This window comes from Eubalaena glacialis, chromosome 3 (genome assembly GCF_028564815.1).
Source record: "Eubalaena glacialis isolate mEubGla1 chromosome 3, mEubGla1.1.hap2.+ XY, whole genome shotgun sequence".
In the NCBI taxonomy this organism is placed as follows: domain Eukaryota; kingdom Metazoa; phylum Chordata; class Mammalia; order Artiodactyla; family Balaenidae; genus Eubalaena; species Eubalaena glacialis.
In genome coordinates this window covers 126,211,576-126,232,586 of record NC_083718.1, presented here as the reverse complement: position 1 = coordinate 126,232,586, position 21,011 = coordinate 126,211,576, and the positions used below count along the sequence as shown (strand labels likewise).

General features: G+C 38.1%; 1 pseudogene; it reads right to left on the bottom strand.

The window, feature by feature from the left end:
* Positions 1-2,037: 2,037 nt before the first annotated feature.
* LOC133088455 (jupiter microtubule associated homolog 2-like) lies at positions 2,038-2,582 on the bottom strand (annotated as a pseudogene).
* Between the last annotated feature and the right edge of the window lie 18,429 nt (positions 2,583-21,011).

The window sequence follows — 21,011 nt, the reverse complement described above, 5'->3', positions numbered from 1 at the left end:
AGGCCTCTATCCCCAGCTCTGCCCCAGAAGTCCCTGCCAAGGGACAGATCTAGAAAGCTCTTCCCCTCATGTAACTGACAGTGAGACTGAAGCCCTGAGGGCCAGCAGCACGTCAGGGTCTTCTTGGCGATCCAATTTGGAATTCACAAATCATTTTCTTGTATATTTAAAAAAAAAAAAGTTAGAAATAGCAGTTCATTTCTACCTTTGGAACATCTTACTGTAAGTTAAACAAGTTAGTTTGTTTAACTAACTAAGTGTGTTTGAGCTTAAAGCTAACCACCATTTATGACATTTTTTAATGTGGAAAAAAATGCTCTGAATTCCAGACAACTTTCCTATAAATGACTATTTGAAGGATGGAGGAGATAGGAAGCACTTGACAGAGTCACATGGGATCAGTGTCTCTTGGCTCCAAAGTCAGCAGGGGGACAGAAAGGCAAAGTGTCTTTGCTTGGCAAAGCACCGTGCGAACCCCCCAGTGCCGGGGGAGGATGTGGAGCTTGGCAGGGAGCTCCTGCAGGCACTTGAGCGTCCAGGCCACTAGGGGTGCGACTGCACTTTAACAATGATGAAGACATTTTTAGCACCTGCATTAGCTTTGTAGGCACTCGTACCAGTAGCTCCAACCCAAACTGTTGGTCCCACGTGACTGCAGTACAGGAACCGAGACCATAGACCTTTAGAGGCTCAATGGGAGAAACTTTCGCCTGACAGATTACAGCAGCACAATTCTTGCCAGCCCATTATCTTTGCTGGCAAATACCATGGAATGGGCCGGTTGAGACTTTACTGCCAAATTATTTAATCTCTGAGCCTAAGGTCTCTAAGGCTCGTCTGGAAACTGTGAATATGGTCCAGAGGTTCTGCAAAGCTTTATAAAGAGTGGCCTAAGAAAACTTTCCTTCCTCTTTGGTGTACCTGAGCAACAGACTTTTTTCTAGAAAGGTGTCAGAAACAGACCAGGGTCAACAGTTACTGATGTAAAGCTGGTACTTGAGAAAGGATCTTGAGCTATTATGACAGAATCCAAACCTAAGAACCCAAGGTTCTCAAGCATCTCTTCTTCCCACTGTCAGCGGGAATATAAAGGAAGACACATGAAGGAGTTAAACGATCCCATTACCTGGATATATCTGGGTAGTTTTAAAGTCCTGTAGAAGTTAGTGGCCTTGCAGAAAGGAAGTGTCGCTGGTGAAGGGAACTGTCCACATCACTGGTGAGGAGCAAAGGCCTAGACTTAAGGCTGATGAGGAAAAAAGGAACAATTCACAAGCAAAACTGCCTGTAAAGAGCCCCAAACCAGTCTCTCCTGGATGAAAGGGAGAGATTTCTACATAAGATCTGGCCAAGGATTGAGAGGGCAGAAGCGGGGCACCTCGGGAGATCAGGGTGCAAAATCTTTCCATAAAGCGTAAGACTGAGAACAACATTTTGGTTTTTTGTTGACAGCTGCTGAGGAAAAGCAATGAAGATGTTTCAAGAAAATCTGTGGAACTGAAGCGAAAAACACTGAGGCCGAAGTCGCAGGAACGGAGACCGTGTCCATGAAGGGTAAACGGCATCAGGACCTCAGGGGTCTATCCAGATACCCGCCTCCCCACCCCGCTAGGGTTTCAGTGTGTCTTGCTCTTCTATCCCACAGCAACAGACACGTGGTTTTTGGTTTTCTCTCAAAGGGTTTAAACTCTGCTACTGTGTTAGTGATTCCTAGATACCCAACTAGCCAACACACCAAGGACGTGAAGACCCCACGCCTCAGGTGCTCCTGCCTGGCACCGCCTCCCCGCCCACCCACCCGAGAGCTCCTCCCACCCACCCGAGAGCTCCTCCCACACCAGGCATCACGTTTTCTCCCTTGGTTTCCGGGAGGCGAGGTCTCGGGCTTCTCGTGATGGCAGTGGAGCCGGAGCAGCCGGTTCAGGTGTCCACCCAGCAGACCCTCTCCCCACCCCGCTCCTTCGGGCTAAAGAAACTACAGTTTTGAAATCCTATCTCTCGAGTTTCCTGTCTGGCTCTGGGGGATGCAGCAGCGTCTCAGTAGAAGGAGACGCTGGACTTGCCTCCAGGCGGGTTCAGGACTTTGTAGTGGGAGCGAGGCCTCGGGCGCAGCCTGGGCTCACGGCTGCCGATGGCGGGCGCCGGCTGCTGGGCGCGGGCTGCTCCACTCGGGCCACCTGGCGCGCCCGGCTCTTGTCTGGGGGAGGCGCTGGCTGCGGCTCTAAGGTCCGGTGTGTCCTCTCCCTCACACAGGAACACGTGGTCCTTGGGTTCGTTGGGTGTGCCATGGGTGAAGCAGCAGCGACTGGGGAGCCAAAAATGTCACTGGTCTTCCCACCAGCGGGGTTCAGACGCTGTCGAGTCTGCACAGGCGTGGATTCGTCAACTATACCACTTCCTTTCCCCCCAGGGGGCTTGGTCCTTTTGGGTATGTTCTGAGGTTCTTCAGTGGGTCCAGAAATATTAGATGCCATCCTGTTAGGCCTGCGTGGAGGTGCGGCTGCTTCTGGACGATCGCTCGGCTCTCCTCCCGGGGGCTTCATGGCCCTGGAGCCGCCCCGGCCTCCCTGGCTCTGCGGCGCCCGGAACGTGTCGCCCGCCACGCGGAGCCTCCCGCCTCTGTGGTTTTCATTTTAACTTGTATGTCCCTGATCGCAAATGATTTTGAGTGCCTTTTCATGTGCTTTTTGTTCACTTGAATATCTTATTTTGGAAATTGCCTGTTGTAATAATTTATCCATTAAAAAGCATTAGACTATTCATAATTTTATTGTTTATTGTAGGAGTTTTTATATAATCTGAATATGTGTTTTTGTCATATAAATGTCATGAATATTTCTCCTTGCATTTGGTTTATCTCTTCATTTTTAAGAGAAATCTTTTTTCATGGGCAGAAAATTTCCAATTAATCCATTTCACTTCTGCTAAAAGTTGTGTGGTTTTGTGTTTTTGTTTTTGTCCTTACCAAGAAATCTTTGCTTACTCTAAGGTTATTAGGATATTACAGTATGGATCCTTTTAGAAGTTTTACGGTTCTGAATTTTCAATTTAGGCCTATGACTTATCTCAAATTAATCTTTGTGTATGGTTTGAAATTGGGGTCTGCTTTCATATTTCATATAGATATTTAGTTGTTTAATCAACATTTGTCAAAAAAACCTCTTTTTTCCCAATTTATTTATCAAATGGCTAGATATGTGAGTCTGTTTCTGGACTCTATTCTATTCATGAATCTCTCTATCTTACACCAAAATCACACTTAGTTATGTAAATTTTGAAATCAGTTCGTGTAATTTCTTCAACTCTATTTTTTTCAAGATATTTTCTAGGTTCTTTGCATTTCCATAAGAATTTTAGAATTTTCTCACCAATTTCTACTAGAAATCCTTTTAGGATTTTGTTAGGGATTGTGTTGAATCCATGGGGCAAATTAGAGAAGGAACATCTTTAAAATATTGAACCTTCCAATACATAAAATGGTAAATCTATCCCTTTGGGTCTTCATTAATTCCTTTGGGCAATGTATTCTATTTTTCAATATACAGGTTGTGCATATATTTCATTGGGTTTAATAAAGTACGTTGAAATGTTACTTTTAATGGTATTGTTTATTGCTAGTAGATAAAAATACAAATCATTTTTATATATTTATTTTGAATCCTGTGATCCTGATCAATTCACTTATTAATTTTAGCCATTTTTTTGTAGACTACATAGAGTTTTATACATAATCATGGCATTTTCACATAAGGACAGTTTTACTTATTTTTAGATTTTAGGTTTTTTATTTATTTTTACATACTTTTACTTTATTGCACTGGCTTGGCCATTCAATACAGTGCTAAATAGAAGTGGTAAAAGTGAATATCTTGACCTTTTTTCCTATCTCAGGAGAAAAGGGCTCAATATTTTATTAAGTGCGATGTCAGCATTAGACTTTTCTCAAATTCCCCTTCTTGGATTAAGGGGAAGTTTCGTTCTATTCGTAGTTTGATGTGTTGTTTTTTTAAAATCATGAATGGGTGTTGAATTTTGCCTTTTTTGGTTTTTGGGTTTTTTTTGTCCTCTTAAGAAAGTCATATGGCTTTCTCTTTTATTCTGTTAATGTATTGAGTTACATTGATTTTTGAATGAAACACTAGACGAAATTTCTGGGCTGAATTACATTTGCCATAACATATTATCCTTTTTATACATGGATTGATTGAATTCATTAATATTTTGTTATGAATTTTTGCATCTGTGTTTGTGAGAAATATTGGTCTGATTTTGTAATATTTCACCACAAAGTTATTCTGGTTTTATAAAATGTATTGGGAAGTGTTCTCTCTTCCACTAATTTCTGAAAGTTTGTGCATAATAGGTATTATTTCTTCCTTAAATACTTGGTAGAATTCAACAGTGAAGCTATCTGAGTCCACGGTTCTTTGTGGGAAAAAAAGGATATTAATTTCCTTTACAGTTATCGGTATTTTGTGCTGTCTATTTTTTGTGTGTATGTGTCTGATGAAATTGTCCATTTACCTAAGTTGCCAAATTATTGGCATGAAGTTGTTCAAAATATTCACTTACAGTCATTTTAATGGTTACAGTGTCTCCAATGATTTCTTCCTTTTTATTCCTGCTGTGGTTGTGTTCTCCTTTCATGAAACTACGGCAGGCCAACATTTTAGCTTGCAAGGAGGGAAAGCTCTCAGTCCTTGACAGTAACCTGGACAAATTTTTCAGCAGTCCAAGATTTGACTGATTTAAAGTAATAATGATTCATTTGTTATTTTACCAGCTTTTTTTTTTTCCAGCTATCTCAATCCCTTAATACTTGTACAATACTTGTAAATTCCTTGGTGCAAAGTAGTCCTCCCAGCTAGTATTTAAAGAAGCAAATGTGTTCATTTCATTGATAACTAAAAATTAAAGACACAACACACTGGGAGGTACTTCAGTATTTCCACATTGACATTACCTACCCCATTACTTAAAAGTAGATTTTAATTTATTGAGCTATTCAAGAATTATTGAGAGCCCTATTAAGCCAACTCTTGTGGAAGGTGCTGTAAATATAATGAGGAGTAAGACACAGTTCTTGCCCTGAAGGAGCTTACAATTGAGTATTGAGAAAGACGTGTTACCATGACATGATGGCTTAGTCTAACAAGTGATATAAGTGGGCACAAGAGACAGAAAGAGAGGACTTAACTCAGTCTTATCTAGGACAGGCTTCTAGGAGGAAGTGTCATATAAATTCAATTCTGAGGAATGAGTAAGAGCTAGCTAAGCCATTCTCAGATTCCTGTCCCTCAGAGACTGCAAAAATACAATCTGTCTTCATTATTCACAGACTCTCTATTTGCAAATTCGCCTACTTGCTAAAATATGTTCATAACCATAAAATCAACATCATGGCATTTTTACAGTCATTCACCGCCATGTGCAGAGCAGTGAAAAATCTGAGTGGCCCAATGATTGTGCCTCTTCCCAGTTAAGATCAAACAAGGTGATCTCTGCCATCTTCTACAAGGTCTCATACTGTAAACAAGTGTCCTTTTCATTGTCTATTTGGTGCTGCATTTTTCGCATTTTGGTGTTCTTTGATGGTGATTTCGTTGTTTACAATTGCCCCAAGCAAAGTGCTGAAGTGCCTCTAGTGTTCCTGAGTACAAGAAGGCTGTGATGTGCCTTTTGGAGAAAATATATGTGTTAGACAAACTTCTCTCAGGCACGAATTATAGAGCTGTTGGCCACGAGTTCAATATTAATGAATCAACAATATATATTAAACAAGTTGTTTTTAACGAGTAATACATATAAAACAAATTTATGTATTGATTGGTTGATAAAACGTTTGTGGCCAGAGGCTTGCAGGAGCCTAAGCCTGTGTTTCCCCAGGAGAAATGGTTCAGTATTCACTACTTCTGTGTTTGCAGTGACTTTATAAAATATAACTACTGTAAATAGTGAGAATCAACTCTAAATGTTTTCTGTTTTAAGCACTAAGTTTTGAGATAATTGGCTATGCAGCAATAGATAACTAAAAGAACATATAAGTTCAATGATGTAGCCTTTTTATAAGGCCTATATGATCTGACAACTAATACACCCTTCAGGAGTGTGTCTAATGTCTAGCCAAAAATATTTTAGTACAGAATGAATGTGTACATTTGCAGGTGGATATTCATTCTTTTTTGTTGGAATTGGCATAGCTCTGTAGACTATTTGGAGCTACTGTGTTTTGAGATATTCTGAATTGTTTTCTATTTGGAAGTAACTTAATGTGTCAAGAGTTGGCCACATCCAGTGCCTTCCCACTTAACTTTGTTTTCAGGATCTCTTTTAGCAATGTATTGTGAACAACATACCAATATTAGAAAATACCAGTTTTGTGGCTTTTCCATTGTATAAATCAATTTTAAAAATCAACCAAACAAGGTTACACTGGCTATGTGTGAAAAGGAATGTCTTGACAACCTAAGATCCCTGCTTGGTTTGCATTCTCCATGATTATACTTGTTTCATACTTGTTAAGACAATGATGATTACTTAAGCTACAGAAGAACTTTGCCTAGCTCTGATGAACACACACAGGTGTAGGGTGAGCCACTAGAGAAAGATTAACTTGTTGGCTCCTCATTAGAAAGTCCCATTTATTTTGTTAAAAGGTACCAGATTATGTATAAAAATAGAAAATAGCTGAATTGGGCACAGGCATTCTGCTGGGATTAGATGAATGGCAGCTGCAAAACCATTGTGAGATGCAAAAGCACATTTTAGCTTTCGCTAAAAAGACTGTGGCTCTCACTTTCCTTGCAGCTCTGGCCCATGTCTTGCTGCCAGCTCAGCTGTTACATTACTGCGATATTGGAAACCAGGCTGGAGCTGGCTGTGTTGATAAGGAAAATATTTAGGACGTCCCTGTGCTCGCTCCTAAGAATGGAGCCTTAAATGGATAAAGAATAATCATCATAAAATTCAAGTATATGAGGTGCATAATCAATATCTTAAAAGATGTATGAAAAATAATGTATCTTACCTGTGATATTGAATATTTACTGAAAATTTATAAAATTGTTTGTTTCATAGACAACACTGGTTCTGATGCTGGTTTTCTGTGGGGACAGGGATAATAGGAATCAAGTTGTTATTTGACCCAGAAGAAATATGAATACACAACATATATTCTTTTCAATCTAAGAGATAACTCAAAAATCTGTACATCAGATCTTCTGGGATTCTTTTTGTGGGGTTCACTAATATTCAAAGATTTTAGAACTTGAACACAGCACCAGGAATCTCCACACTGACTCACATCCTTTGTAGTCTCCAATATTGCTCCGAGAATCACAAGAGATGTAACTTATTTGAAACTTAGTTCTGCTTAGACACAAAGTCACAATTCTTGCCTTCTTCTACTGTGGAAATGGGAAGAAGGGCCGGAGAAGAAATTAATCAAGTACTTTACTTCTATTCCCTTCCTGACCACCAACTCCCCCCCTCCCCCCCGCTCCCTTAATCCAGGTTAATAATTCCCATTGGGGGTAAGGGGTTATGGCAAAGAGACATTCAGTTCATTAATTCAGAAAAATAAATGAACCAATGTTTATGAAAATAGTCAATTTTGGAATTGGGGAGGGGCAACTCTTAGGTGTACCCATTTCAAGTTTCTATGTTTTAAGTTTCAATAATGTTCATATTTCTTTTAAGCATTGTACTTTTTAAAAAAAATTTTTATTTATTTATTTATTTATGGCTTTGTTGGGTCTTCGTTTCTGTGCGAGGGCTTTCTCTAGTTGCGGCAAGTGAGGGCCACTCTTCATCGCGGTGCGCGGGCCTCTCACTATCGCGGCCTCTCTTGTTGCGGAGCACAAGCTCCAGACGCGCAGGCTCAGTAATTGTGGCTCACGGGCCTAGTTGCTCCGTGGCATGTGGGATCTTCCCAGACCAGGGCTCGAACCCGTGTCCCCTGCATTGGCAGGCAGATTCTCAACTACTGCGCCACCAGGGAAGCCCTAAGCATTGTACTTTTGAGCGCAAAATGGTTTAAATAAGATTTTAATTTCTCTAAATAATCCTCAAGGAGCCTAAAATAGAACGGTATTCTGTGCATTACAGTTTAATAGATGTGTTATTATTTAAACTGACTGCAGTTGTATTTGATTTTTTTCATATAATTAGATTCAATCTAGCCTTTTTGTCTAGCCTACTGGTAATTTTCTTCATTGAAAAATCTGTTAAAAACTTTGATCTCTTTTTGAACCTCCCCATTAATCAGTTCAGTTCACTGATCTGATTCTAAAATATAAGCATATGAAAAGACTGAAATAATTGGTTTGCTCTGAATTACACAAGTTCATCTGGATAGAATCTATGGAGACAATAGGAAAGCTGAGAAGAGTGTGAAAACATTTCCTTTAGTGGTTTCTTTATGCTGGAAAGAACGATACATTTATATTTATCTCTGAAACAAAAAGTCACCAACACAAGATTAGGAATTAATATTTTCTTATGAGAAAGATGTATAATTTACATATAGGTTAGTTTACCTTAACAAAAATGAATTTTAACTTTCACTTTTTAAAAGATGAGAAATATTTGGTGAAATGCCTTAAACTCCATTTTAATTTACTGTTATGACCAGATATATACATAAATAGTTCATTAAATACAGGGAAAAAAGAAAAAAAATTAATGATGTTAACAATTAATTATTTGTGTTTTAAGGATAAAATCCATTGACAGATTTTTTTAAATTAATAAGCTTAATTTTTTTAGAGTAGTTTTAAGTTCACAGCAAAATTGTGTGGAAAGTACAGAGAATTCCATGTATTTCCTATTTCCACACACCCACAACCTTCCCTGCTATGGACATCCCACTCCATAGTGGTACATTTGTTACAATCAATGAACCTATATTGACACATGATTATCAACCAAGGTTCATAGTTTACGTTACACCAAGACAAACATTTTCCAACATATATAAATATATATATAACATATACACCTTCATACATGCATTTCTTTATTCATGTGATATCCAAAATTTTAGAAGAATGTGCACAATTTATTATAAAATTGTAACAAAGACTGGAGAGTGTTTTGATCATTCTGGAAAGATGAAGTTCAGTATAAATACAACCTTGGAAATTGTCCAGAGATTGTGGCAATATATTTCTTCTAAATAGTTAGATATCCTTTCATTAAAGATCCCAAGTACTCTTAAAGGGATCTTGTGACAAGTATAGTACAAATGGTAGACAGGGACCAGAGGGGGTATGTTTTTCCATATTGAAGTGGTCCTCACCCACTTTGACCTTATCTCTTGCAGGAAGCATAGCCTATGTGGTGGTAGCGTGGGGGAGGGTCTGGAAACTGTGCTGTACATGTGGTAAGACAGCCTGAAGCAACTGCTATTTGGCTGTGTCTTGAGTCCCTGCTCACATTATTTAAAGTTATGTAAACTGGTGTTGGGGAATATCGTGTGGCAGAAATCTTTTAGTTAATTCCTAACTTAGGACCAGTTGATACTGAGTCTGTGGTTGTGAAGCAGTCAGTCAGATCCCTGAGTCTAATTAACTCTGGTGGACCTGACAAAATAGTTCCATGAACCTTCCAATGAAGAGCCAGACCGTGGATCATTATGAGGTCTGACTCTGTTATGAACTGAATGTTTGTGTTTTTCCTAAATTCATGATGAAATCCTAATGCCCAGTGTGACAGTGTTAGGAGACCGGCATTTGGGAGATGATTAGGTCATGAGGGTGGAGCCCTCATGAATGGGATTAGTGCCCTTATACAAGAAACCCCAGAGGACTCTCTAGCACCTTCTGCCATGTGAGGACACAGTGAGAAGGTAGCCATCTGCAAATCAGAAAACAGGTCCTCACCAGACACTGAATCTGCTGGCACCTTGATACTGGACTTCTCAGCCTCCAGAACTGTGAGAAATAAATGTTTATTGTTTAAGTTGTCAGTCTATGGTATTTTTGTTATAGTACCCCAAAGGACTGAGACATTTCACCTACACAAACAACCAGTAATCCTAGATCAACTTTCTGTTTTTAAAATCTCAAGCTGCAACCTTAAACCAGGGCATATGTAACTCCTCCAGTGCTCAATAGATGTTTCATAAATGTAGTAACATAATGTACACAAGTGGTTAAGCAAACAGGTTTGGAGTCATATACATCTGGGCTTTAATCAGAGCCCTTCTTTTATTAACTGAGCAACCTGGGGAAAATTGCCTAAAATACTCTGGTTCTCAACTTATCTATAGGATAATTTCTACTTGATAGATTATAATGCAAATAAATTATTTGTATGTTAAATGAAAGAATGAATATTGCCCTTGGTTAGTTAATATCAAAAAGTGGGCACTTTGTAAGAGTTATTTTCCCTTTAATCCATCTTTCAGGTTACTAGTTTATTTTTGAATAGTTATCTTTATGGCACAATGAAAGATATCCCTGTGGGCAATGCATTTCTGAGCATTTCTACATCATATCTACAAAATATAAATAATAATATAAAGTGGCTCAATATGACATCATGAGGAGGAGTCTTTTTATCTCAATATTACTACTGCAATTACGTCAATCATTTGAAAAATTAATTCCTAAATTCAACAAGGTCCCTACTTCATGACAGATTTCAAGACAGATTGCTCTTCAGGAGTGAATGGGGTGATTTTACTACCTTTCATGCTATTTCAACCATCGATATGAAGCACCATAATTTTTCAAACTTTATATATTTACTCTTGATGATACTTTCAAAAATTTCCAAGTTGCCTTTCTATGTATTCAGTTCACGATGTGATTTTTAATATGGGATATAAATTCTTCCATTTTGTCCCCCAGGATACTGAATATTGACAGGGATGACAAGTTGTTTTGCCAGTGACTTGGTGAGTTCAAATAAAATAACAAAGTTATTTTTTGGCCAGTTGCCATTACACTGCACCATCACTATAACTGAATTAATCCCCCTAAAGGATTATAGGTTTGATTTTGCATGGAAAAATTTTAAAAAGTCAATAACTTTGTGCATAGCACTTCTTTCCATTTCATCTGTTTTTTAAAATTTTATTATAGAAATTTTAAGCATAAAAATGGGAGGGAATAGTATAAATGAATCCTTATGTTCCATCACCCACCTTCAATAAATATTGACACTTTACTAATCTCATTTTATCTCTCTTCTCTACTTTTTTTTCCTGGAATATTCTTTGAAATCCAAGATATTATATCTATTGTCATTTTCCAGTAAATACGTTATCTCTAATAAGTAAGGACTTAAAAAAATCATGGTGCCATTATCATGAACCTAGCAAAATTAAAATCATTTATATCATCTAGTATCCAGTCTGTGTTTACATTTTTTCTATTGTCCCCAGATTGTCTGTTTTATGGTTTTGTCCAAATCAACATCAAACAAGTTTCACACATCACATTTGTATCTATGTGTTAAGACTCATAAACTATAGCCCCCCCTTTTGTATTTTAATTTTTAATTTGTTTTTCTATCTTCAAATTGACTCTGTAGAAAGCAAGTGAAAAATCTTCAAAGGATTATATTTCCCATAAGACAGTGTAATTAGTTGGACCACACAAGTATTAGGATTTCTCTGTAAGATAAAGCTCTGAATACAGAAAACACTCATTTATTCAAAAAGTAGTTTTGGGTGTTTACTATGTGCCAGGTAGTATGCATAACTGGGATAGAATGTTGAGCAAAACTGATACAGCTTGTGCTCTTCTGAACTTAAGTATCAAGCAGAAAAAGAGACATGGAATCAGACATGTAAGATGTGGAGTGTAATAGACTAGTGTGTAATGGTGTGTAGCAGGGCACTATGGGAGCATATAAGAGAGAACCTGACCCAGTCTAGAGCGGAAGAGTATTAGGACAGAATTGTGTCCCCCTAACTTGATATGTTGAAGCTCTAACCCCCCGTGTGACAATATTTGGATATAGAGCCTTTAAGGAGAGATAAAATGTGGTCATGTGGTTGGAGCCCTAATCAATAGGACTGGTGTCCTTACAATAAGAGTAGGAGACACAGAGCTCTCCTTCCGTGTGAGCCTGTGCAGAGAAAAGGTCACATGAGGACACAGCAAGAAGATACTGTCTGCATACTGAGGGGAGATTCCTCACCAGAAGCCAACTCGGCTGGCACCTTGATCTTGGACTTCCACCCTCCAGAACTGTGAGAAAACGAATTCTCGTTGTTTAAGTCACCCAGGGTGTGGCATTCTTTCATGGCAGCCTGAGCAGAACAATGCAAGGAGTAACAGAAAGCAGCAGTGGGGCTCCTAGCTTACCTCTCAACCATAAAACGCATGAGATCTGAGAGAATTCCTTAATTCATTCACCAGTAAATCCTGATTGCAAATCTACTATATCAGGGGCTATGCCGGGATGTGTGTTGGTGGAACAAACTGTACGTGGACTCTGCCCTCATGAGGTGCACCCTTTAGTAGCCATCTAGACATTAAACAAATGACGTCAGGGATAAATGCATCATTATGTTGAACCCGGTGAAGGGGAAGAGCAGAGTCCTAGAGGAAAAATTAATGGGTTGCTGTGTGGGTAAGAGGAGGTATGGTGGGGGAGGAGGGGAATATTCATAAGGCTGGGGAAAGCCTCCAAGAGGAAGGGGCCTTTTAAACAGAGCTTGAGAAATGAGCAGGAATTTAGGTAAGGTTCAGAAGAAGAGCATTCCAAGCAGAGGACAGAATAAGCTTTGATACATTCGAGAAACAGAAACAGGATCAGAATGCATGGAGGGTAATAACAAGAGAATAGAGAGCTGCGAGATGAGGCAACGGAGGGAGGATCCGGCTCCTGCAAGGCTTAGGGAGGCATGCTTGGAATATGGCACATGATGCAGCGGAGACCCTGAAGGGGAGAACGCAGGCAACTACTGGTCCGAGAGAGGGATTAAGAAAATCACTCAGGCTGCTGAACGGAGAAGGATGCCCAACCATACAAAAGAAAGCACAAGATGAAAGGAATGAAAAGAGAGGGGAGGTTAAGTGACTAGAGCAGCTCACATCTTGGCAGAAACTAAGGATAAAAGAGGCATGTCTTTTTCAACATTTTCTTCAGCACGGGTACCTCTGCCCACAAGCACCTAGAACGTGATTAAAGAAAAACCACTCCATCCTGGCTAGTCCCACTTTATATTTATGATTATACCCTCAAAGCAGCCTTGAGAGCTTTCTGGAAACTCTATTGCATTTCTCTTGTCCATTCTTTTTTTTTTTTCACTCTTCTAGATCAGGGGTCAGCAAGCTACCTTCTGTGAGCCAAATACATCTCTGCTTGCTTTTATAAATAAAATTTTATTGACACAGTCATGCTTATTTGTTTATGTATTGTCTGTGGCTGCTTTTACAATGTAACACAGAAGCTGTAGCTGTGACAGAGATTTTATCTTTCACAAAGCCTAACATATTTGATATCTGGCTCTTTGGGACAAATGTTTGCTGACCTCTGTCTGAGATGGCTATTACATATATTTCTGTGTCTGCAAAACTTCAACCCTCCTTCCCCTCTTTACTCTCAGCTGAAAACCTTGCTTTTTATTTAAAAAAGAGAGTAGAAAAATGCATAGGAAAAATTTCACATTCTTCTAACACCAAGTATATATCTTCCTTTGGACACTATCCAATTTCCCCTTTTTCTGTTCCCTTTTGATCTTGTTGACCTTGATGAGAATCCCTTGAAAGAGTAATCTACATTTACTGTCTATATTTCTACTTCTTCCATTTCATAATGAAGTCTTGCCATCACAATATTTTTGTCAAGCCCCATAATGACTTCCTTGCAACCCGATTCATTGGTCAATTGTAACTTGCCTTCTAAGCAGTATTTGACAAAATTCATCATTCTCTCTCTCGAAGCAATTTTTTTATGTAGCTTCTCAAAATCTGTCGATTATTCTCTTACTCCACTGTCTTCTGGCTTTTGTACTTTTCCAGGGTTTATTTTTCTTCCAACCTTTGCCCCAAAACATCATTGTCCCAAGACTTAGTTCTCTCACCTTCCCTTTTTACACACAATGTTATCAGTTTTATCCAGTCTCTTACAGTAAATGCCGTCTCTGTATTGATTTTTCCCATGTTTACTCCTTGAAACCCCAGATTTATATTTTCCTATTGGGCTGTCTAGTTGATATTGAAAAATTAAAATTTTTCCAACTGCAAATTCTTGATTTTTTTCCTAAAATCTACTCGTCTTTATTTTGGTGAAGGCACTTCCATTCTTCGAGTTGCTCAGACCAAAAGCTCTGAAGTTTTGGGGGGCTCTCTCTTTCTCTCATATCCTAAAATCAATCCATCAGAAAATCCTATCAGATTTGTTAAAAAATGTATCTAGTATTCAACCACTTCCCTACATCTACTTTGACCACTTCATGCGAGCCGCCATCATCTCTTATCTGGATTGTTATAATATCCACTTCGATGGTCTCTCTGCTACCAACTCTTTCTCTCTGTCATCTGTTCTCCATTCAGCTGCCAAAATGATACTATTTAAATACTCGAACCTCTCTTAGAGACTCCACGGGCATCCATATAAGAACCAAATCCTTACCTTGTAAAATACAACTACAACAGAAAACAAATAGCTTATTCAAATTAACAATTATTGGAAATAATCAAGGGTCTTTTACAAAGATATGGGCAAGATAAAAAGGGAACTTCAGGAGATAGTGGAAATAGTGCAGGATCATGGGATTAGTGACAGCAGAGGTCATTACCATCCTTAAACCTGAAGGAATGAGGGAAGGAAATTATTATTGGCAGCTGGAGGCAAAGGATTACCTGTCAGGAGCCGTGACCTGCAGTGTAGAGGCAGAGCCAGCCTGAGGTAACCAAGCACAGAGAGGTCTGGGAGATTAAATACCTCACCTTCACTCTTCTCCTTCCCTCTGATATCCTCTCATGCCTCTTACTGGCCAAATCCAACCTAAAGCCAAAGGGTAAGGCAGCCCACTGATATGATTCATAAAAGGGCATAGATAATGGAACAGAAGTGGTATATATGCTGAGATGAAATCTCTCTAAAAAATGTTAGTATACGAAAAAAGTAAGGAATAGAACAATGTATATGAGTGAGCCATTTCATAAAATTTGCTAAAGAAGATAATTACGTGGATATACATCGATATTCAGAGAGGTGTATGTACGCAAGTATCAATATTTAGGATTTACATTTTATTTTTTTCTGGAGGGGCCTATAGTAACTATTTAACAGCGGTAAATAGAAAAAAATGTTTGGAATTAGTATACGAGGTAAAAAGTATTTTATTTTTAATTTGACTTCTCTAGGATTTTTAATTTACTAACCACATGCATATTTTTCTTTCTAAAAGCCATAAACTTTAATGATGTCCTCAAATATTATAAATGAAAAATGGATTCTATATTAACTTAATTTTTTAAGACTCTAGTTATGTGAATGACAATGTATGAATTTATATAGTTCTAGAAAGAGTTGCGGAATGACACATATAAATACTTTAAAATATATTTTTAAAAAACAAGCTTACAGTGACAGAACTTTCTAGAATAATTTAGAGAATTATAAGCAGGTGAGGAAATCATTATTAATATGCTCTTTTGAGAAAACCAATGGAAATTCTAAACTGCTGATTGTGGCACTTCAGCAGAGAGATTGGTGGGAAAATATCTAATTTACATTTAATTTTTGAAGAAAAACTTAAGAAATATATGCAACACTTGTGGCTACAACTGGCATTCACATTTGGAATACTGCAAAGTTCCATTATTTCAGCAGATTTCACCTCAGCCTATCACTGAAATCAACAAGACCTCATGTGCTACCAGGAAATAGAAGATTTAGTAATTAGTTAATATTTATAAGTGGAATATTGTCATGAAAAAGACAATACTGTTGGAAAATGATAAAAAAAATAATTGGATGTTGCATAGTGGTGCAGAAAAAGTGACACAATTTTTCTTGAGAACCCTAAGTAAGTATGCACCAAACTGCTGCAAATCTAGACCATTTTGGCCCTGATAAATGGGAAGGGAATTTGAAGTGGTCTTTAGGTTCAAACTGAGTAGTTTGTTTATGAGCTTATTGAACAATTTCAGTTCATTTTAGAGTGATGATGTAAGAGAAGAAGGAGAAAAAGCAATTCAAATGAAGAAGAATATTAACTCCAGAGGTAATCTCTAAAGACCCAATCTTGGTTGGAGCTCCAACCTATTTCATGTGGAAGACTTATGGGTGATAGAGAAACACTGAACCCTTAAACTCTGGACACTTTCCTTTAAAGGTTTATTGAAGGATCTATTCTTGTAGATATATATCTCTATATAGATATAGGTGCAGATAGAGATATGAAACATCCTTTTCATAAAGCACTATTACTCTGTGATCCTCCAAATTACCCCAAGTCAAATAATGCTTTTATGATGAAAAAACTGAGGGGGCTATTTTCATATATTTCTCCGCAGTGCAGAATTTTGAGTGAAGACATATTTTAAAGCAAGATGGGAAACATCAACATCAGCATGCAATAGGGTATTTTTCTTTGTTGAATATGTATGTAGTATGAATCCTTGAAATGCTAAACCAGAAAACTATATTAATTATGTTAAATATCAAGTAGCAGTAAACTATTTGCTTTTATATTCATTTGTTTTCTGCTTATGAAATGAGTTGATTAAATAATCTGAGGTTATATGGTTTTGGTATAATCAAATTGATCTTGTAATGAACTGCTGTGCATTCAAAATTATGCTCTATTGTTTCCCTGAGCACAAAGCAGAAGAAATCCCTCAAGCCCAAGGTTGGCTTGAGCTGAGAATTACCTGGCAAATGTGTGAAATGGAATTTAGGCTACTGCATAAAAAATAAATAAAAAATAGAAATAACAGTCTTAGTTACATTCTGTGTGAGTAAGCAAAACATATGATGAAACTTAATTATTTCTCCAAAGCTCAAAAAATTTGTACAGGAAGGTAATTTCAGTTTTCAAATTGAATATATTTTCTTACCCTAATAAGACTGGATTTTAGTTCTGTGCCAGTGATTTCTATTTTACTCTTTGTTTACAACCCATCTTTTCCAAGTACTGTGTGGCAGTCCACTAGAAATATCTTTTCATATTGAGAACTAGAAACCCTCCCTTTCTGGAAGTTAAGTTCTGAAAAATAAAATACAGCTCTAGAATTACAAGCATGTTCAATGCTATTTAATGAAATATAAGGAATAGATTTAAATAATGGATGTGCTTTTGTTTCCCTGAAGAACACATGCAAAGGTGAAAGCCATACTTATATTAAAATGCCTACATACTTTATACTTTATATTGAATTATGAAAAACTATCATATATACTAATATAATGAGATACAATAATTAATTGAGATAAAATAGTACTTACCCTAATACAATTTTTGGTTCTGTGAACACGCCCAAAAAGTAGAAAATATTGCAATTAAGTTAGATTAAAAAGTGTCTTACTTTTAAAAATTACATGCTTTTAAAATATATAATATTGCCAATAGCCTAAGAAATCTGTTATTTCAGTTCTGACACCAATACACATTCTGCTCTTTTGTTCCACTTTAATGAAAGGCAAGTGAATTTCTAAACACAAATTCACCCTAAGAATTCTTATACCATTTATGCTCTATTTGTTTTTGTCACTCAACTCAAGCGCCCATATTCTATCTGTCAAAGGATTGTCTCATGGGGCACTAAGTTTCCCACAGTTGTGTGTTGCATGTATGTGGGAACCCTGGATAGAAAGAAATGAGAAATGTGTTTTTAGTTTAGATTCCCATATCTTTATCCTTTTCAGTTTGTATTTCATAAACTACATTTAAAATAAACGAGGCAAAGTTTTTAATAAAAATAACATGTTGCAGAGAAAATCGAAAGAAGAGAAATGTCTGTTTCTCCAACCAGTGATATCAATGGACCCAGAAGATCTTCCCACACAAACATGTGACTATAAATGAGACAATGTGTTGTTTGCCAGGATGACGGCAGCATCCATAGCCTTCCTGATGGAGTGAAAATACTAACATTAGGTGCCAGTCATGCTGCTGAACATTAAACTTTATCAGAAGCCTATGTTAGAAGTATTGATACTATTTTAAGCTTCTTTTACAGAAGATAATGAGTCCAGGGAAGTTCATTAACTTGCTCAAAGTCATACAGCTAGTTTGGAGCCGAGTATGGGAAATAATAGAAAAAACTTATAAGCAACACCTTATCTACAAGACTCAATTCTCAAAACAACTTGAGTGTAGATGTCCACAGGTAACCATATAAGTGAAGGCTGACTGATACTCTCTGAGCTTCAGCACCTGGTCCAGGCCAGTACATGGTAAATTCCCAATGATTTGTGTTGAAGAAATGAAAAAAATAAATGTAATTGCATTTGACAGACAGTGTTGTCTACTGATGATGTTCTGATTAAACCCTTATTTTCTATTTCTGTAAGCTTGAAACTCCTTTTTTCTACTAAAAATATTTCAACCCTTATTTTCTATTTCTGTAAGCTTGAAACTCCTTTTTTCACTAAAAATATTTGATGTATCATACGGAGATACAGAGTTGGATTAAGCCAAGTAAACCTTGTTTTTGCCTCATGTCTTCTTGAGACCTGGTGAGAAAGAAAGTAGAGGAGCTTCAGCTAAAGAGGGGGGTTAAAAGTGTCCATTTCTCATCACTCCAGGCTGGGTTTGGAATGAACTGATACAGGAGAAGGGTGGGCAAGATCATTCTGGTGACTAATGTCCTCAAGAAAACTGGATGCAACATTTTCTAGTCAGAGGAGGATCATACCCTTCATCAGAGGATCTCATCAGACACAACTGCCATAGTATGGGCACATGATGGACACATGACCTGTGCTTGCCTTTTTGTCTTCTGCAGCTCTGGAGATGGTCATTGGTTCTTTCATTTTATAGGCCAGCTAGGGATACTCTGACTCTTAAGGCAGGTGGGCAGGTAACAGCAGTTGTGTGGCCTAATTCTTCAACAGTGACCAAGCAAAAAGTAAGCCACCAATTATTTTAAAACGTCTCACCTAATGGCCAATTGCTTTTTTATTTTAAACATAGCATTTGCACCTATATTCAAACTCATGATATAGTCACCTATCAGCCAGATTAGTACTTCAGAAGATCATTTTGTGACCAAAGAGATGAAACCTCATAATAAAGTGGTGATTCCATGGCACATTTTTATGTGCTACTTCGACTCTTATTATACTCATCTGTAAATTGTTCTTCCAGCTACAACAGCAGCTGCAACTTGACAATGCCTCACCTCAGCCCCTGCTGCATGCCTTTCACCTCCTGGTCTGTGGCTTTCCTGTTGACACTGAGGTGTGGGATGTCACACGTCCTCAATGGGTTCTTACATTTGAGCAACCCAGATATATGGGAAACTTAATGTCCCATGGGACAATCCTTTGACAAATGAGAGATGGGAGCTGGTATATAAATATTTTTTCCCTTCCTCCATTCACACTCTACCCCCAAAAGGCTTCCTAAGATCGATGGATCTATCTATCTATCTATATATCTATCTTGATAACACAGCTTTCTGTGCTGTGTTTCCCTCATCTCTCATTCCTTCTCCCTCAGCTTCTGTTACCTAATCAAACAGTAGCACCAAGCTCTTTGCCTCAAGTTTTATTTTCTGATGACCTGGGATAAAACAGTTGGTAACAGGATTGCATTGTTAACATCTAGCATGTAGTGGCATTATCATTACTGAGGCTTTTACCTACTGACTGATGAGAATGAGATATGGGAAATAGGTGAAATGGTAGAATATATGTTGGCCGTGGTTCTATTTAAGGATCATGTAGGGCTATGATACTTTTACGAATTGTAATGTGGAGGGGGTTGGCTTCTGTTAACTTCATCAGAAGACCTGGGAAACAAGTGATAGGCTCAGGCCAGCCAACTGCCAATGAAAGGTATGCTGTCTCCTGTAACTGCAAGGCAAATTGTTCTAATTATCAGGCCCAGAATCTAATTGTAAGGGCAGCAGAACACTGAATGCACAGCTTCAAAGGAATTTGTGTGTCAAAATCAGGGAACTGATAGAATAGAATGAAACCCTAAGACCAGGATGGTGACATTTCCGTAGGTGAACCTGAAAATCTTGAAGACTCAAATTTCCCTAATGACTCTAAGCTAGTAAAAGCAGCCCTCTCCCCTTTCCAGAGACGAGAAGCTTGGAGACCATGCCTCAGATCTAATCTGAAGCAAATGACTTGCAAGGTGACATCTATCCTCCTAAACATCTGCCCCTATCACTTCTCATTTCCACCAGGTTAATGATCACGATCAGGTCTCTGCAGAACCTGAGTGGGGAAGTATAGTGCCTGCCCCAGGAGAAAATGGTTTATAGGAAAGAATTGTTGAACTTCACTAATATGTACCAGCAGGAAACAGGAGGGTGTGTTGAGGTGGATCTTAAGGATGTTAGATCCGGTGGGAAAGACTATAAAGCTGGACAGGGGAAGATTTATTTTCATGAGAGCCCTCACTCATGAATCAGGTTTTAATATTTGGTAAGGACACCTGGAGATGGTCCTAACAGTCCTAACAGTTAGTATGGCTTCTTGAAGCATGATGACAGCTTACAGTAAATTGGGAGAAGACATCAGGATTTCCTTGGCATATTATTGAGGAAGGGGTCTGCAAGTTCAAGGAGATGGAAATGTTAGAATAGATTTACCTAAAAATACCCCAAAACCACCACCTGACTGTTCATAAAGGCAATAAGGAATGCACTGGTGATAAGGGTATGCAACACCCATAGAAAGCCTGATAATAGTTTGTTGGAACTGCTGCCATGGAACAGAACTTCCTAGTGTCAATGGGGATGATGATTCTGGAATGGTAAAGGCCAGATCGTGGCACTTAATCACCAGAATTAAGGTCTTTATAATCACCAAAATGGGCAGTAAGTCTATAATGTGAATCTGGGTCCCTTGACCACTGTGGCAGT